The sequence below is a fragment of the Anarrhichthys ocellatus genome, unplaced genomic scaffold (assembly GCF_004355925.1).
Source record: "Anarrhichthys ocellatus isolate YVR2014 unplaced genomic scaffold, GSC_Weel_1.0 scaffold11, whole genome shotgun sequence".
NCBI classification, from domain to species: domain Eukaryota; kingdom Metazoa; phylum Chordata; class Actinopteri; order Perciformes; family Anarhichadidae; genus Anarrhichthys; species Anarrhichthys ocellatus.
In genome coordinates this window covers 9,755,230-9,763,564 of record NW_022280041.1, presented here as the reverse complement: position 1 = coordinate 9,763,564, position 8,335 = coordinate 9,755,230, and the positions used below count along the sequence as shown (strand labels likewise).

At 44.4% G+C, this 8,335-nt stretch overlaps 1 long non-coding RNA gene across 1 annotated transcript in view; it reads left to right on the top strand.

Moving 5' to 3' along the window:
* The window catches only part of LOC116385386 (uncharacterized), a 40,485-nt gene extending 33,210 nt beyond the window's left edge, over window positions 1-7,275 (top strand). The window contains exon 5 of the long non-coding RNA XR_004212876.1: window positions 5,387-7,275. This is a non-coding gene — a long non-coding RNA (uncharacterized LOC116385386). The remainder of the gene's footprint in view (window positions 1-5,386) is intronic.
* The last annotated feature ends 1,060 nt before the right edge of the window (window positions 7,276-8,335 follow it).

Below are 8,335 nucleotides of genomic sequence, written 5' to 3'. Positions count from 1 at the left end.
TGTGTGTGTGTGTGTGTGTGTGTGTGTGTGTGTGTGTGTGTGTGTGTATTTCTACCCTAATAGATTATCGATGCACTACTGGGTTGGTTGGCTACAGCAGACAGTGGAAATGGGCCTGGACTCCCCTGAGGAAACAAGATATCTCCAATACACACATAGAAACGCACACAGCTAACACACATACAGTAGATACAAACACAGGCACGATGTGACTTCATAGGGGGGGGGGGGGCTCTTATACGCGGGACTTTAAAGCACATTTTGCACACTCACACACACACTTACTTGCAATTAGACACACCACACACCTGCTGGGTCTTTAGAGGAAGCTGAGCTCCATTCTGCCTGTATCTGAAGATGAAAGGAGGAGGAGAGGAGTGCAGAGACAGGCAGGAGGGAGAGGAGGAGGAGGAGGAGGAGGAGGAGGAGGAGAGAGAGGGAGATGGGGAGAGAGGTAGAGGACAAAGAAAGATGGCAGATAAAGAGGAAGAGGAGGAGCAGATATGAAGGGTGATAGCCAACTCTGCATGCTCCCACCTCTTCTTCCTCTCTCCTTTGTGAACAGATGGGTGGAGGTATCAGATTGTGATGAAAGCCAAAATGGGTACATACAAGTACATACACAACGGCAGTCACACATGGCCACACACACATACACATACACACACACACACATACACACACACACACACTCTTTCACTCCACCATACAGATGCAATATTTAGCATCCCATGTTGCTCACTGTTTCCTCATTCTCCCACACTGTCATATTTACATATGACATGATCATGTTGTGTGTGTATGTACACAATGATCATGAGCTCAGGTCAGGCTGGGTCCATAGTCTTCTTACCAAAAGTGAAGGCAGTGTACACACACAAAATCTAACTTGACACTGAGTGATGTCCTGGACAGAGAGACAAGCACAGGGAGGGAGGGAGGGAGTGGCTGGCTCCAAGGAGATGATGAATCAGATGAACAGTGAAGAAAGAGATACGGCATGATGAAGAAAAAGGCGGATAAGAAGGAGAGAAAAAAAAGAAGGCATCAAAATTGCTGTGGGTCTTTGCTTGCAGGGGAGTAGGGCAAATGGAGGCATGATGTAGAATCCAAATGTCTCGGTGTCACTGGGTTCACCGGCAATCTGTGCCGATCGCGCACTACAACATCCACTCCGGCTTGTGCTCGGAACTAATGACATCTTTGTCATATGGTGTCACACTTCTACAGCTTCACCGGGGATGTTTGTGTGTCGGCAACTTCAAATGACACAGAAAAGGTAACAGTTTGGCCTTTAAGGACTTCACCACCATGACATGTTGTAAAGTAAACTGCACACAGTACACTCACTACACCTGATGGATCCGTGCCAGTAGAGAGCAAAGGCATCAGATGGATGTTTGGGGGAATCATTTTATAAGTGCTAATTTCTCCCTTAGTGTTGCAAGAAGTAGGATGGAGGGTGAAATGTGCACAGTCTGGCCTCCCACAGCTTGCAGGTGTGTACTTGCGTGTGTGAGTCGTGTGCTTCTAGTCTATATATTGTCAGCTTTCTGCCGGTCATGGTGGTCAAATGTACTGCCACCATTTACATTTGCTGGCAGTACAAAGTCTGTGTTCCTAGTCCAACAAGTTTAGTTTGATGGAAGTTTTTTTTCTGGCCCGACTATCCGCTCTCTCAAATCTCGCTGTACGTACTTCCAGCTGTCAAGTGAATTTCATGGAAACTTAAAAAATTATGCAAATGAGGTGTTTTCCATCATCAGTTTGAAGTGAATAAAAATAGGCTTCCTGAGTGTCAAAACTGGACATCCACTAAAAAGAGTCTTTGGGTTTTGGGTTTTCTTGGATGTGATATCTTACAGCCTCTCAGAACCTCCGACCTCTTTTAACTTTACCGCAATGAAAGTGAACTATTAACAGTTACTATTTAAGCAATACATTGACATTCAGGGAAACGCACGTATACGCTTTCTTTCTGGGAGTTAGATTAGAAAATCAATAGCTCTCTCATACATGAGTAAATATAAGGCTACAGCCAGCAGCTGGCTACCTTAGCTTAGCATGAAGACCGCGATGAGATTCAAACGGACATCCTGAAGGCAACCAGCGGAGACTTTAGGAAGTCAAGGACATAGTGTGGCACATAACCCATTTAAAACAAAGCAAATAAGCATATTCTTTAAAATGTTAAACTATTCCTTTAAGGCTCAAATTATAGTTGTTTATTCACAGAGATATCTATGTTAAGAATGTTATGGGTAGCCAAAGACGTTCATCCCAAAGCTTTGCAATGCGTTGTATGGCCTTGGGCATCAAACAACCTAATTGGCTGAGCCAACTTTGTGGGAAAACAACAAAAAACGACATTACAAACTTTCTATAGCATTATATTAACATTTTAAATAAAACAGCTACGCAGACGTCTTTGAGCGACATCACGCACGTTCGCTTTCATGGAAATAAAGACAAGCCAGTTCCGGCCTTGGTCTGACGCATTATTGGATCTAATACTGACTAAAAAGTGCTGGAAGTCAAAGTTTTTTAAGGAATTGATCAAATAAGCTCCAGTCATCGTCTTAATTCCAATGGATTACTCTCTTTCTCTCTCCGCTCTCTCTCTCGAGTAACACTTGTGGTGTGGAATCAACAGCAGAAGGGAAGTAGAAGAGGGGAAGATACTTGATGAAGGGAGAGAAAGAGGGAGGGGGGGGCTAAACCAGTGTTAATTGAACACAGCTGTACCTCGTTAAACATTAATTGGCAATTAATCAGCTCCCTCCCTCTCCATGAATATATCTTCAATATATCTTTTAAAAGAAAGAGAGAGAGAGTGGGGAATAAAGTAAATTATTCACAGTAGCACAAGGAAAGCCTGTTCTCGCTCAGCCTCCCTCTTGCTCTCTAGTTTTTCTCTCCATCTTCTCACTCTTTCTCTCCCTCTCTGTGCTCCATTCAGCCCATTAATCTAGTTTTCTGCCTTTATCTCCGCTTCCTTCCCCTCATCCGTCTGTAGTTCATCTAGAGATTGAGAGAGACAGAGGAGAAGTTAAAGAGAGATGTCACAACAAGGAGGAAGTGCCAGTGGGGGGAAAGAGGTACGGAGGTGGAAGGAGAGAGGCCCTGGTGCTCCTCCATGAAGGGATTCAAGAATAACCTCAGTGAACCACGTCCACACCTAAATCAGCGTGAAAATGATGTGGAACGGCGTGCATCCATTCCAGGTTGTTTTTGGAAGGATCTGGGGATAACAGCACACACTTTTCAACTTTCTTTGAAGGCCATCATGGTGTTGCACTCAGTTGTACAAGAAAAGTGACAAAAATAGTTGTGTAAAGATAAAAAAAATAGAGCTTTACCACCTGACCAATCAGGTTGCTCAGGTTGTCGATTTCTGAGAGATCATATTTTCAAATGTAGCCAGCTAGTGTGAATGTATTTTAAGAGCAACCTGTGAATGCTGCTGAAGTTTAGATCCAGCGTACGTGGCCACAGGCACTTTGTGTTCTAGTGTTTGAAGATGCACTGTGTGTGTGTGTGTGTGTGTACTGTGTGTGTGCAGTAAGCCCAGTCTGTCCTGCAGATCCGGTGGGTCGGGCTGTTCTGTGCGGTGCTGCTGGCTCTTATATAACAGTACTGATTACAGCATAAAGGGTGACCTGCAGTGCACCCACTGACACACATTCTTTGTTTTTCCTCCTTCCCTCGATCCGTCACTATCTCTTCATCCCCGCTCGCGCTTGTTTCCTCTCCCCCAAATCTCAGCTATTTCCATCTCACTCAATTAAGCGCTCTCCAAAACGCTTTGTTTCCTTCCGTCTCTTTTCATTATCAATCGCTGCGTCCGCTCTCTTCGCACTCTGTATCGGTGTCACTTTGGCTGCATCCCAAAAACTCTCAGCTATTGCTCACCAACTCTCTGCTTCGACTTCTTTCCTCCCTTTTTTTTATACTGTCCTCTCTATCAGTTGCCATCTATCTGCCCTCACCATCTAAGTCTCTCTTTACCTCCCTCTCTCTCCGTCTGGGCCCCAGCCCAAATATTATAAATGATATTGCATGCTGGCTAGGGGCCAAATCTGCAAGGCGATAAATCAATACAGCGAGAGAATTATGTAACGTGCCACCATATTGACTTCTCTCTTCCTCCTCCATCCCTGGGAGGTTTCCTCCTCCGCCCCTTGCTCTCCGTCATCAGCTCACCTTTCACTTGCTCTCATTTAACCAGATAAATCCTCAAAGTCTAATTTACAGCCTCGGCCTCTGAGTCAGTTTTGGGGTGAAGGCGTGTTCTGTACACTGATGTGCTGGATCATACAGTACAGCTGCTGTCATCAAACAATTATCACCTGTTGGGACTGATAGGAGATGATGACAATACATCTTAATGTAAATGTGGTGGAATGTACCGAGTCCTTCAAGCTGACATTAGAAGTTGAAGGCTTAACTTTCAGAAAGAAACAATCTTAGTTTAAAAGGAGATTTTTAGGTGGCCTGTTTTCGCCGGGTCATTTGTTTGTAAATCAAACTGCTGGCTTGTGTATATGCTCTAATGGTGCAGTTGGTCTGCAATACTTAGTAATCTGCAAGGTTAGGCTGTGAGATTAAGTTGTTGCCCAGTAACGGTTCAGTGAAGAAACATTGTTTTCTAGGTTTGAATCTCGGCACGAATTTTTGGCAACTAGGCTGAGGACAAATGCTGAGTTCATTTACAGTAAAAACTAGATACAGTTTTTCTGCTTCTAAATTGAAGCAATAGTTTGCAGATTATCCCTTATATGCATCCCTATACAGAATATTGTTTACATGTATCTTGACAGATAGTCAATACTTACATTTAACATTTTACCTCCAGTTGTTCTCTTTATTCAACATTCTTCTGCCACATCTCCTCCTATGAATTTACAACACTTCTGCAGTGTTTATGCCAATAAATGGTACAAATATACCACGAGCAGCTTGAATCTATCTGGTTTACCTCTATAGAGGATGATACAGTGTTAACTGGTGAACATGGACAAAGAAGCAGTGAGTTTTAAGTGAAGAACATGTTTTATCATTGGATAGGTACACACCTGATGGAAACGAATGACTCACAGCATTAGATACCAACATCAACAGCAGGTTCATTCAAATTATGTGCAGAGTTCAAGGATTGTGTGACTCAACTGAATGAGATCAAACGAATGAGAAGTGGTTTGAATAATCAGCTTTGATAACTTTACATTGTAGCTCTTCCCCGGTGAAAGGGTTTGGAACAGAATGCTGCTGTATAGCATATACAGCAGGAGCTGAAATGACATTCACCTCTTTTGGAGAGCAGATGCATTCAACAACTGGCACATACCTTCAGTCTCAGTACTCTCTGTTACTTTTTTCATTCTAGTCATGCAGTCTGGAGCCGGGGGTCCTGGTGCCCTGGCTTCTTTATGGAGGGGGAGGAGTCTATAGGATTCAGTGAGTAAGCAGTAACACTTCCTATATTTCCTCCAGCCTATGCCCTGGTCAGAGAGTGCAGCGTTTCCATGCTGTATTTTCCATACCATTACCCCCACCCTCTCTCTCTCTTTCCACCTCTGCTTTCCAACTGTACTCTTTCTCTCCTCTCTGGAATTCCATCTTCCTGCATGTGGCCGGCACTCAAGAGGGCATGCTGTGTGTGTGTGTGTGTGTGTGTGTGTGTGTGTGTGTGTGTGTGTGTGTGTGTGTGTGTGTGTGTGTGTGTGTGAGAGATATAGGAAACATCTCCTGGTGAAGGAAAGGAAACATGAAGCATGCATTTTCTGTAACATGCCAACAAGTGGGCACTACTTGTTCCACTGCCCCAGCCTGAAAGCTCTGTAGAGCTCAAACATGGTTTCTGTACTGACTGTAAATGCAGCACATTTTGTATCAACACATTTAGTGAAGGGCAATGAAGAGCATACTCGTTAGAAAACATTATAGTTGACTTTTGAATAGTTTTGGTTGTTTGTTCATTTGTCAGTACTTTAAGTAACATTGATCTGGAATGCCTTTCCTTTGTTCAACAAAAGTGGTTTCTTTGAGAAAACAGACAAGACACTGAACACTGTGGAAGAAGGGAAAGAAAGTTCATAATGCAATACAAAAAGAACTGACTTTCATTCACGTCAAGAACAACTTACTTACTTACTTTTGTATTTCTGGCTATCGTTGCTATTGGTAATGAAGGAGGTACAAACACAAGCAGTTGACAACTTTTAAACAAACCCCCAGCACAGCTAACGGTATTTAGAAGAGAAGACGATGGCAAATGGTGACATTATTAGCCAAATGATCTGTTGTAAACATCTAGTGAACACGCCCACTTCCGGGTTCGACTTTGACCTACCATTCTTGCAGTAGTTTTACATGTGCACAGTTTTCCTCTGCAATTAGGAATTATTGTCTGACTGCTCTGGTTTCTCGCCCAGTCCGTCGTAAATGATGTATACGACAGTCAACTTAACTTTGCCAATAAGACCCAAGTTGTAATAAACTGGAATGTACACAAAAAGTACACAAAACTTAGTTTACGAAGAGGAAATGGCAGTAACGCAATCATCTAATCGAATCCATTTGATTATAAACGGACAGTAGAATCCAATCAAAACACTAACCGTATGCGGACAGAAGTCAGTACATGCAGGACAAGAGTCTTCCAGTGGTCATGTTGTACCACAACTGGATTCTATACCTAGAAGCCATTGTTCTGTCGAGCCACATGTTAGCTGTTTCTTATGCTACACCCTTATCGCTGTATGGCTTCACACATCTGTTGGTACGGAGATGTTGGTGCAGTAAATTCACATCTGGGCAGCAACACACGCTGCAGAGTTTTATAACCCCGATCGAAGGTTATCTGCATCTGTATCTATCTGTATAATCACCGGCGTACTGTACTGTAGGTCAGAGCACATCTCCGTCAGGCTTGCATCACACTAATGAAGAACAGAAATCAAGGTACAGAGTGAACACAGAGGCTCCTTCTGCTCCCCAATCCCATCTGTTTGACACACAGAGGTAGGGAGGAGAAGGATGGAGAGAGAGAGAGAGGGAGGGGTGGTAGACGAATGAGAACGAGGCCAGATCAGGCTGAGGGAGGGATGAGGGGGTGGAAAGGGGGGAGGTGCTGTTTAGAGAAAGGCAGTGAGTGAAAAAAAAAATCTGAGAGGCAGGCTGGGGGGTTGGGCTCCAAGCCTCTGCATGTGTATGTGAGAGAGAAAGCAGCAAGCGAATGTGTGTCGTTTGTGTGTGTGTGTGTGTGTGTGTGTGTGTGTGTGTGTGTGTGTGTGTGCGTGTGTGTTTGTGCGCGTGTGTGCGCTCGCTCTGTTCCTTTCCTTTCTTTGTTTGACTACTGAGTGGGAAAAAAAAGCTCGACAGAATATAGAGAGATAGAGAGAGGGTGAGGGAGAAAAACACAGACAGAGGAGGAGAAGGAGAGGATCTGAAATGAGAGTCACTTTTATTTTTTTTTAGAGAGGGAGAGAAGAAGAAGATAGACAAAGGATTTCTATTTTGGTCTGGGTTTTTTTCCTTTCTATTTTTTTCCCTTGCAGACTGTAGAATAAGAAAAAGAAATGTATAGCAACAAAAACAACAACAGCGCTGCATGCCTTTGACAACAGTGTCATATTCAAGAGCGGTGTGTGTTTTCTGTGCTGCCTCGGTGTGTGTGCGCGTGTGTGTTGAGGAGGTGGGGGTAGGCAGCCCGTGCGATTTAAAGGGAAAATACAAGGCACACACAAAGCTGGGAGCGCAGGCAGGCAAGGCAGCAGGAAAGGCAAGGAAAAGAAAGGTGGAGGGAATCTGCTGAGCTGGCTGCCGCTTCAACCAACAAACCTCTTTGGGATTTTACTCCACCGAGCCGACCCTGCGTCTCCCTCTCAGCTCAAACCTGAGCCACGGCCACGGTAAGACAAGCTGCCTATCCACGAGCGCTCAGCTGTTTGCACCGCTACCCCTCTGCAGACAAAAGCAGGAGAAAGTTGCTGTGTGTGTGTGTGTGTGTGTGTGTGCATGTGCAGATGGAGAAGAGCTAAGCTAAAGGCTGAAGCTAAGGCTAAAAGGCGTGAGGAATGCAGCACAAAGGGAGCTTGTGTGCTCCAGCTGGGGGTGTGTGTGTGTGTGTGTGTGTGTGTGTGTGTGTGTGTGTGTCTTTGTGGACGGGCTTGAATGTTTATGTCACGGGGCTTCCCAAACTTTTGCATGTGAAGGATGCCCCAAAATAGACGAGCACCGACCACAGAGACTGTTTTTGGTAAAAGATTTGACAAGAAGGCTGGAGGTGGAGAGAGTGAGAGCTCCTATCACATTATGCCTTATATAGTGTCTG